This window comes from Macaca thibetana, chromosome 4, assembly GCF_024542745.1.
Source record: "Macaca thibetana thibetana isolate TM-01 chromosome 4, ASM2454274v1, whole genome shotgun sequence".
Classification (NCBI taxonomy): domain Eukaryota; kingdom Metazoa; phylum Chordata; class Mammalia; order Primates; family Cercopithecidae; genus Macaca; species Macaca thibetana.
In genome coordinates this window covers 34290242-34301480 of record NC_065581.1, presented here as the reverse complement: position 1 = coordinate 34301480, position 11239 = coordinate 34290242, and the positions used below count along the sequence as shown (strand labels likewise).

The 11239-nt window shown below is 42.1% G+C and overlaps 1 protein-coding gene and 1 pseudogene across 3 annotated transcripts in view; both read left to right on the top strand.

Annotated features, from left to right (window-relative positions):
- Window positions 1–11239, top strand: part of CUTA (cutA divalent cation tolerance homolog) — a 162139-nt gene that overhangs the window by 96557 nt on the left and 54343 nt on the right. The gene's annotated exons all lie outside the window — the stretch shown is intronic.
- The window catches only part of LOC126953362 (uncharacterized), a 102738-nt pseudogene that overhangs the window by 84224 nt on the left and 7275 nt on the right, over window positions 1–11239 (top strand).

The following is an 11239-nucleotide window of genomic DNA, read 5'->3' as shown; positions in this document are numbered from 1 at the left end:
AAACCAATCACAACAAGCCACATATTATGTGATTCTATTTATATGAAATGTCCAGAATAGGCAAAGCCATAGAGACAGAAGCAGATTGTGGAAGCTGGATGCATGGGGGAAATGAGGGGCAACTGCTTAATGAGTACAGGGTTTCTGTTTGGGGTAACAAAAAAGTTCTGGAACTAGATAGTGGTGATGGTTGCATAGCATTCTGAATGCATTTAACAACACTATATCACTTTAAAATTGTTAAAATGGTAAATTTTGTTGTATGTATTTTACCAGTTCAAAACTAACGACTTTTTTCTTCTTTATTTAAGACACAGGGTTCTGCTGTGTTACCCAGGCTGGAGTGCAGTGGCACAATGATCACTCACTGCTGCCTTGACCTCCTGGACTCAAGCAATACTCCTGCCTCAGCCTCCTGAATAGCTTGGACCACAGGTGCCAGCTACTGCACCTGGCTTATTTTTTAATTTTTTGTGGAAGGCCAGGTGCTCATGCCTATAATCCCCGCACTTTGGGAGGCCAAGGTGGGTGAATCTCTTGAGGCCAGGAGTTCAAGAGCAGCCAAGCCAACATGGTGAAACCCCATCTCCACTAAAAATACAAAAATGAACCAGGCATGGTGGTGCACATCTGTAATCCCAGTTACTTGGGAGGCTGAGGCAGGAGAATTGCTTGAACCTGGGAGGCAGAGGTTGCAGTGAGCAGAGATTTTGCCACTGTACTCCAGCCTGGGTGACAGAGCAAGGACCTGTCAAAAAAAAAAAAAAGAAAAAACACTTTTTTTTTTTTTTTTTAATGTAGAGACAGAGTCTATCTATGTTATCTGGAGTGGTCTTGAATTCCTGGCCTCAAGTGATCATCCTCCTGCCTCAGCCTCCCAAAGTGTTGGGATTACAGGTGGGAGCCACTGTGCCTGGCCACAAACTAATTACTAATGTGAATAATGCTGGAGTGAACACGGGAGAGCAGATATTTTACAAGGTGGTGATTTCATCTCTGGGCATATGCCCAGCAGAGGGGGTTGCTGGGTCACATGGTAGTTCTATTTTTAACTTCTTTAGGAGTCTCTGCACTGTTTCCCGTAATGGTTGTACCAATCTACATTTCCCAACAACAGTATGCTAGGTTCCCTTTTCTCCACACCCTCACCAACATTTAGTATCTCCTGTCTTTCTGATAACAGCCATCCTTATGGGTGTAAGGTGGTGTCTCATAGTGGTTTTAACTTGCATTTCCCTTATGGATGAACAGATAAAGAAAATGTGTGTGTGGGGGGTGTGTGTATTTGTATGTCACAAATATATATAATGGAATATTATTCGGCCTTTACAAAGGAGATCTTGCCATTTGCCTCAACATGGATGGACCTGGAGGACATTATGCTAAGCGAAATAAGCCAGACGGAGAAAGAAAATATTGCATGAGCTCACTTATATGTGGAATATTTTTAAAAAGAGCCCAACTACAGAGATAGAGAATACAAGAGTGGTTCAGGGAGGGGGAGGAAATGGGAAGATACAAGTGAAAGGATACAAAGAAGCACATATGTAAGATAAGTAAGTGCAGACGTCTAATGTACAGCATGAAAACTAAAGTGCATAAAATTAATTATTACTAAGAATTTATTATTATTTCGTTTTGAGACGGAGTCTTGTTGTCAGCCCAGGATGGAGTGCAATGGCACGATCTTGGCTCACTGCAACCTCCGCCTCCTCGGTTCCAGCAATTCTCCTGCCTCAGCCTCCAGAGTAGCTGAGATTACAGGCGCCCACCACCATGCCCAGCTAATTTTTGTGTATTCTTAGTAGATATGGGGTTTCACCATGTTGGCCAGGCTGGTCTCAAACTCCTGACCTCAGGTGATCCACCTGCCTTGGCCTTCCAAAGTGCTGGGATTACAGGTGTGAGCCACCACACCCAGCTAAGAATTTATTGTTTGTTAAATAAATAGATCTCGGCTGCTCTTGTCACAAGAAAAAATAACCATGTGAGAGGACAGGTATGTTAACTTGCTTCATTATTGTAATCATTTTACTATCCATGTGTCTCCCACAACATCATGTTGTAAACCTGAAATATATACAATGAAATTTATTTTTAAAAATAATTGCTATTAGCCGGGCATGGTGGCACGTGCCTGTAATCCCAGCTACTCAGGAGGCTGAGGCAGGAGGATCATTTGAACCCAGAACTCCAGCCTTGGCGACAGAGCGAGACTCTGTCTCAAAATAATAATAATAAAAATAATAATAATTGCTAAAAATTAGTAAGGACTTAACTAAATGAAAGGCTATACCACATGAATGGGAAAATGCAATATTACAAAGATATCACTTCTAAAATCTCTAAAAATAAATATAAACAAACAAATAGAATTGATTCCAAAATGTATATGGAATTGCAAAGAGCAAGGAATAGCAAACACAATCTTGAAGTAAAAGAACAAAGTTGGAGGTCTACACAAATAGATATCATAAAGCTATAATATTTAAGATAGTGTGGTATGGGTGAAAGGATAGACAGACTAATGTTATGCATTTTCTGTGTCAGTTCCCCACATTACAAAATGAAACAACTAAAGTGGAACACTATGAAGAAAGCAGATGAACTGAAAACACTAAAGAATCATGTATACTGGAAAAGATAAAGTATATTAGGAAGTGAATGCATAAAAGGATATATGCTTGGCCATGCACGTGTTCTATCTCCTGTGAATACCTTATGTTCTGCGTGTGAGAAAATAAAGACAAATTATTCAAATAATTGTGGTTCTGGAAAGCTGTGCAACCATCACCACCATCTAGCTTACCGTGCTCCCTTCAAAAAATGCACTGATTTAGAAGGAATAATGCTGGAAGGAGCTAAACTGGAGGAAGAGGAGAGTTATGGAAGGAATTGTGTCCCCCGACCCTCTCAAATGTTGATATTGAAGCCCTCACCCTCAGTGTGACTGATTTTGGAGGTAGAGCCTTTAAAAAGGTGGCTCAGGTTAAATGAGGACATAAGGATGAGACCCTAATGCAATAGAACCGGCATCCTTATAAGAAAGAATAAGCTGGGCGTGGTGGCTCATGCCTGGTAATACCAGCACTTTGGGAGGCCAAGGCGGGTAGATCACCTGAGGTCCGGAGTTCGAGACCAGACTAACCAATATGGAGAAACCCTATCGCTACTAAATACAAAAAAATTAGCTGGGCATGGTGGCGGGCATCTGTAATCCCAGCTACTCAGGAGGCTGAGGCGGAAGAATTGCTTGAACCCAGAGGTTGCAGTGAGCCAAGATGGCACCACTGCACTCCAGCCTGGGCAACAGAGTAAGACTCCATCTCAAAAAAGAAAAAAAAAAAAATCTAGAATAAAAGACACCAGTGATGCTCACACACTGGGGAAAGACCATGAGAAGACACAGTGAGAAGGTGGTCAAACAAGACAAGGAGAGAGACCTCAGAAGAAGCCAAACCTGCTGGACCTTGATACTGAACGTCCGGCCTCCAGGACTGTGGGAAAATAAATCTCTGCTGTTTAAGACTCCCAGTCTGGGGCATTTTGTTATGACAGCCCTAGCAAACGAATGCAAGGAGACACTAATAACTGACAACAAAATTTTAAAGGAAATTTTAATCATGAAGATAGAATGATTGCTGTTTGCTTACACGAGATTACGATCAGCCGGGCGCGGTGGCTCATGCTTGTAATCCCAGCACTTTGGGAGGCGGAGACAGGCAGATCATGAGGTCAGGAGTTCAAGACCAGCCTGGCCAGCACAGTGAAACCCAGTCTCCACTAAAAATACAAAAATCAGCTGGCCGCGGTGGCAGGCGCCTGTAATCCCAACTACTCTCAACTAATGGGGAGGCTGAGGCAGCAGAATCTCTTGAACCCAGGAGGCAGAGGTTGCAGTGAGCTAAGATGATGCCACTGCACTCCAGCCTGCGTGACAGAGCTAGACCCTGCCTCAAAAAAAAAAAAAAAAAAAAAAGAAAAAAGAGCGAGAGAGATTATGATCACATTGAGAGGAGAAAAATCACATTCAAAAATGCATTCTGGCACAGTCTAGGGTTATCAGAAGCTGCATGACACAAGCAAAAGGAATGGGACACTTGTCCATTTTGAGTTTCTTGTGATGCTTTGTCAATGCTTTCAGAAGATGATTAACAATCGTCCACTTCTGAAGACTCCATTGCCAAGAAAGAAAAGTAGACTGTCCATCAGCTTCTTGGATCCAAATATGGGCGAACCCCAGGCATTCACGGTTTCACTCAGTCCTTCCACAGCTCATTTTGTTCACTTTTATCTTCCACCAACAGCAACCGGGACCACAGCCTCCATATCCACATATCCCTTCTCATCTCCAAACCTCACTCACTTCACTCTTCACTAACCAACTTGCTTTTAAAAGCAAGTCTAAAAACTTGCTTCATTTTATTATTGCTAAGTGTTATTTAACTTCATTATATGTCTTTCACACATTATTTCACTGTTCACATTTGTTGCAGTTAAAGGAAAACATAATTTGTATTCTGTAATGTTACTACACAAATAAGCTAATGAGTTAATTTAGTGTTAAACAATTAGGCCATTGGTGTTTTAAAGGCTTTATACTAAGCAGAAAAATCTTTTATATATGCATATATAGAGAAAATGGTTGGGGTTTTTAGATGTGCTGGGAATACATTATCATTTTTTTCCCATTTAATGTAATGACATACAGACTCCCACGATCTAAAATCCACTATGCAGCGTGTTTTTAGGAATGGATTAGACTCTCTGATGGATGTCTGAACTAGGATACGAGATACTAGAAAGGATGAAGTCATACAGTCACCATATTGACGTGTATTTTAGGTTGTATTCCATTAGAAGGCAAATATGATTGACCATTAGTTATGCTAAGGTTGACCCCTACCTAGATTAGGGTGGTGACATTCTGATCACTCCATTTATAGTTAATGTTTTCCTCTGGGGACTAGAAGTAATCTGTGTGGTGTTACTTTGGTCCTATATGAATGTCTACAACAACCAGTCATCTATTGTTTTCAATGCCAAATGATAATCCTTACCTGAATCACTAATTTATTGGAGTTTGTGAAATTATATTTCTTTTATTTCATTCACATGTATGGACTAGATGTGTACACATCCACTTAAGTTTAAAAAAAAATAAAAAAGGCCGGGCTTGGTGGCTCATGCCTGTAATCCCAGCAGTTTAGGAGGCCAAGGCAGGCAGATGACTTGAGGCCAGGAGTTCAAGACCAGCCTGGCCAATGTGGCGAAATCCTGTCTCTACGAAAAAAACAAAACAGATTAGCCAGGTGTGGTGGCGCATGTCTGTAATCCCAGCTACTCGGGAGGCTGAGGCACAAGAATCACTTGAGCCTGGGAGGCAGAAGTTACAGTGAGTTGAGACCACACCACTGCACTCCAATCTGGGTGACAGAGCTCTGTCTCAAAAAAAAAAAAAGTTAATAACATTTAAACAAAATATATTAACTAGAATTCTGTGAAGGCTTTGCTCATCAACTAGGGCTATTTGGTTATCCTAAAATAAATTTTTACTGAAAGAGCAAAATAAATGCTTTTTTCTTTTTTCTTTTTGAGACAGGGTCTGGTTCTGTCACCCAGGCTGGAATGCAATGGGGCAATCTCGGCTCACTGCAGCCTCAGCCTCCTGGGCTCAAGCAATCCTCCTACCTCAGCCTCCTGAGTAACTGGGACCACATGTATGCACCAACATTCCTGGTTAATTCTTGTATTGTTGTGTGTGTGTGTAGACATGGGGTTTAGCCACGTTTCCCAGTCTGGTCTCGAACTCCTGAGCTCAAGCAATCTGCCTGTCTCGGGCTCCCAAAGTGCTGTGATTACAGGCATGAGTCACTGCACCCGGCCTAAAATTTTAATTTTTTTTAATTACCAATTTTCAAAGCAAGGAGTTGTTTTAATAGTTGTCTCAAATGGTAATAAATGCGACTTCTTGACTTCTTCTTATTGTATATTTATGAACTAATGAATTTTCATTGATTCAGTATATTCAATCCAAAATTATCATTATACTTTTAGTTGTCTAATTGTCACAACATTGTTCAGTGGGGACACCTTCACATGTGCTCCTGAGTCCTTTTGACGTGACATTATCTTCTAAAGTTTTCTTTTTTTTTTTTTTTAAGACAGAGTCTCTCTCTGTCGCCCAGGCTGGAGTGAAGCATGCAATCTCAGCTAACCTCTGCCTCCCAGGTTCAAGCGATTCTCCTACCTCAGCCTTCCGAGTAGCTGGGGACTACAGGCGTGCACCACCACATCTGGCTAGTTGTTTTGAAATTTTAGTAGAGACGGGGTTTCACCGTGTTGGCCAGGCTGGTCTCAAACTCCTGACCTCATGTGACCTGCCCACCTTGGCCTCCCAAAGTGCTAGGATTACAGGCGTGAGCCACTGTGCCCAGCCCTGCTTTCATGCTTCTTAACATGAAAAGGAGTCCCAGACTCACCTTGAAAAGTGCCTGCACTAGACCTGAAATCAGCAGTTTCCCAATGAGCCATATCTTGTTTTAATGTGGAGTGGTATTAGAGAGCACAGCATGGACATTACAAATGCTCATTTCTTCTGGTCCATTTCAGTGGACAGGACCAGAAAAAAAATTATACATATATATATATATGTGCATGTATATATATTATATATATTTAAAAATATAGAGAGAGCTATATAATTTTTATATATTTTTTGAGACAAGGTCTCACTCTGTCTCCTAGGCTGGAGTGTGGTAGTGTGATCTTGGTTCACTGCAGCCTCAACTTCCTGGGTTCATGCCTCCTACCTCAGCCTCCCAGGTAGCTAGGACTACAGGCATGGACCACCATGCCTGGCTAATTTAATTTTGTATTTTTTTGTAAAGGCAGGGTTTTGCCATGTTGTCCAGGCTGGTCTCAAACTCCTGGGGTCAAGCGATCTGCCTTGCTTGGCCTCCCAAAGTGCTGGAATTATAGGCATGAGCCACAGCACCTGGCCAGAATATATAAAATATATATATATATATATATATTTTTTAAGACAGAGTCTCGCTCTGTCGCCCAGGCTGGAGTGTAGTGGAGTCATCTCGGCTCACTGCAAGCTCCTCCTCCTGAGTTCATGCCATTCTCCCACTTCAGCCTCACGAGTAAACTAGAACTACAGGCACCTGCCACCACACCCGGTTAATTTTGTTTTTGTATTTTTAGTAGAGACGGGGTTTCACCATGTTATCCATGATGGTCTCAATCTCCTGACCTCATGATCTGCCCAGCTCGGCCTCCCAAAGTGCTGGGATTACAGGCGTAAGCCACTGCGCCTGGCCCAGAAAATATATATTTAAAAACAATGAGTTAACATTGATTTTTCAATTCAATTTTAACATTATCGTGTTTTCACTTAGCTTCTTTGATTACATAATTGTATCTTTTCGCTTGTACTAAAAATACTGGTTCCTGGCTGGCTGCGGTGGCTCATGCCTATAATCCCAGCACTTTGGGAGGTCGAAGCAGGTGGATCACCTGAGGTCAGGAGTTCAAGACCAGCCTGGCCAACGTGGCAAAACCCTGTCTCTACTAAAAATATAAAAATTAGACATGGTGGCGGGTGCCTGTAATTCCAGTTGCTTGGGAAGCTGAGGCAGGAGAATTGCTTGAACCCAGAAGGCAGAGGTTGCAGTGAGCCAAGATCGCACCACTGCACTTCAGCCTGGGTGATAAGGAGACTCCGTATCAAAAAACAAACAAAACAAAAACAAAAACCAAACAAAAAATCTAGTTTGTTACATTATTAATTTATGCCTATTTATGTCTCTTATGAGAAAATTGTATATTTTCAAAATTCCAGTACTGATAATACTACAAACAATATTACTTCTGAGAGTTTAAAATTTAGGAGAGTTTAATGTGTAAGGGTCTAAAGTTTAAAATTTTAGTTTCAGCTTTTTTATCCTTAAAATGCATCCTATTGTCTGGGAGCAGTGGCTCATGCCTGTAATCCTAGGACTTTGAGAGGCTGAGGCTGGTGGATCATGAGGTCAAGAGATTGAGACCATCCAGGCCAACATGGTGAAATGTTGTCTCCACTAAAAATACAAATATTAGCTGGGTGTGGTGGCACATGCCTGTAGTCCCAGCTACTCAGGAGGCTGAGGCAGGAGAATTGTTTGAACCTGGTAGGCAGAGGTTGTAGTGAGCTGAGACTGCGCCACTGCACTCCAGCCTGGCGACAGAGTAAGACTCCGTTTCAAAAAAAAAAAAAGCATCCTATTAATGATGTAAAGTCTCTCTCTTTCTCTCTCTTTTTTTTTTGAGACAGAGTCTTGCTCTGTTGCCCAGGCTGGAGTGCAATGGCACAATCATGGCTCACTGCAGCTTTGACTTCCTGGACTCAAGTGATCTTCTCACCTCCTGAGTAGCTGGGGCCACAGGGGTGCACCACCAGGACTAGCTAGTTGTGTGTGTGTGTGTGCTGGCGGCGGGGGGCTTTTTGTTTGTTTGTTTGTTTTTGGTAGAGACTGCAGTCTCACTATGTTGTCCGGGCTGGTCTCGAACTCCTGTCCTCTTTTATTTTGGGGTTAGGTAATGGCATTACATGACTCAAAGTATACAAGGAGGAGTCTCAAAGCACATGGAGTCTTGTTTCCGTCTTTACCTCCTCAACTCCTCTCCTGTTTTTATTGTTTCTTGTTTATTCTAGCAGTGCTTGCTTTTACAAATACAATATTAGACCTTTCTTATTTCTTCGCCACCTCCACCCTTTCTCATAAAACATAGCATGCTGTATATCCTGTTCTGCACTTTACTTTACTTGTTTCACTCAATAATATATACTGGAGATCCTTCTACATCAATATGTGGAGCCTCTGATTATTTTAAGACTTAAGCAAATAAGAATAGTTTTATTTATTAACTTGGACCAGAACTATGTGCTTATAATATAATATTTTTGATCAGACATTCTTAAAGTGTATAAATAGCTATTTCAAAATTTATTTCTCAATCTTTCTTTACATTGACTATATACACAAATTTTAATTTACACACTTATCTAGAGCATGTATATGTATGCATTTAACATTTTATTCAACCCATAACCATGGATTTTTTATTATCTATAAATAGCCAATGCCATCAAAAGACAAGCCCACTCCCCGTCTTCTTTTCAGTGATGGAGTCTCACTATGTTGTCCAGTCTGGCTTTGGGCTGCAGGGATCATCCCACTTCAGCTTCCCAAATAGCTGGGATTTACAGATATGCCTCACCATGCACAGGTATAGGCCTCTTTGTTTTTTTTTTTTTTTTTTTTTTTTTTTGAGATGGAGTTTCACTCTTGTTGCCCAGGCTGGAGTGCAATGGCACGATCTCGGCTCACTGCAACCTCTGCCTCCTGGGTTCAAGTGATTCTCCTGCCTCAGCTTCCTGAGTAGCTGGGATTATAGGCATGTACCACCATGCCCGGCTAATTTTTATATTTTTAGTAGAGATGGGGTTTCTCCATGTTGGTCAGGCTGGTTTCGAACTCCCGACCTCAGGTGATCTGCACACCTCGCCTCAGCCTCCCAAAGTGCTGGGGTTACAGGCGTGAGCCACCGCACCCAGCCCACAACTGAAATTTTTAAGAATAACTCCCTGGCTGGGCGTGGTGGCTCACCCCATAATCCCAACACTTTGGGAGGCTGAGGCGAGGTGTGCGGATCACCTGAGGTCAGGAGTTTGAAACCAGCCTGACCAACATGGAGAAACCCCATCTCTACTAAAAATATAAAAATTAGCCGGGCATGGTGGTACATGCCTATAATCCCAGCTACTCAGGAAGCTGAGGCAGGAGAATCACTTGAACCCAGGAGGCAGAGGTTGCAGTGAGCCGAGATCGTGCCATTGCACTCCAGCCTGGGCAACAAGAGTGAAACTCCATCTCAATAAATAAATAAATAAATAAATAAAAATAAGAACTGCCTAATATCACAAATGTTCAGTGAGTGGTTGAGTCTACAGTTGTCTCACAAATGTCATGTGAAAAAGAGATCGGGACCATTTTTTTTAACACTATGATCCAAGCAAGGTCCACACATTACGATTGGTTAACGTGTCTTTTATTTTTCTTAGAGACAGGGTCTTGCTCTGTCACCCAGGCAGAGTGCAGTGGTGCTATCATAACTCACTGTAGCCTCAAACTCCTGGGCTCAAGCCATCCTCTTGCTTATCCTCCTAAAGTGCTGGGATTACAGGAAGCAGCCACTGCGCCAGCCCTCTTTTAAACTGTAGGTTCCAATCCATCTCTTTTTTCCCTTGCAATTTTGTGTGTGTGTGTGTGTGTGTGTGTGTGTGTGTATGTGTGTGTGTAGAAATGGGTTGTTTGTCCTTTAGAGTTTCTTATAGTTTTGATTTTGTTGATTGTACCACTTTGGTGTGATTTAATGTGTTTCCCTGCCCTCTGCATCATTTTCTGTAAATTGATAATTAGATCTTTTATTTTTTTAGGTTCTACAGAAATTTATTTATTTATTTATTTATTTATTTATTTCCATAGGTTTTTGGGGAACAGGTGGTATTTGATTACATTAGTAAGTTCTTTAGTGATTTTTTTGGTTTGTTTTTGTTTTTTGAGACAGGTTCTCTCTCTGCCCAGGCTGAAGTGCAGTGGCCTGATCACAACTCACTGCAGCCTTCACTTCCTGGGCTCAGGTGATCCTTTCACCTCAGCCTCCCGAGTAACTGGGACTACAGTTGTGCACCACCATGCATGGCTAATATTTGTATTTTTTATAGAGGTGGGATTCTGCCATGCTGCCCAGCCTGGTCTCGAACTACTGGGCTTAAGCTATCCTCCTACCTTGGTCTCCCAAAGTGCTGGGATTACAGGCATGAGCCACTGCACCCAACCTATATTTTGTTTATTAAGAAATGATACTTGGACGGGCTTGGTGGCTCACACCTGTAATCCCAGCACTTTGGGAGGCCGAGGTGGGCGAATCCCCTGAGGTCAGGAGTTTGAGACCAGTCTGGCCAACGTGGTGAAACCTTGTCTCTACTAAAAATACAAAAATTAGCCAGATGCAGTGGCATGTGCCTGTAATCCCAGCTACTCGGGAGGCTGAGGCAGGAGAATCACTTGAACCTGGGAGGCGGATTTTGCAGTGAAGCAAGATTGCACCACTGCACTCCAGCATGGAGGCCTGGAGGATAGAGCGAGACTCTGTCACAAAAAAAGAAAAGAAAAGAAAAGAAAAGAAT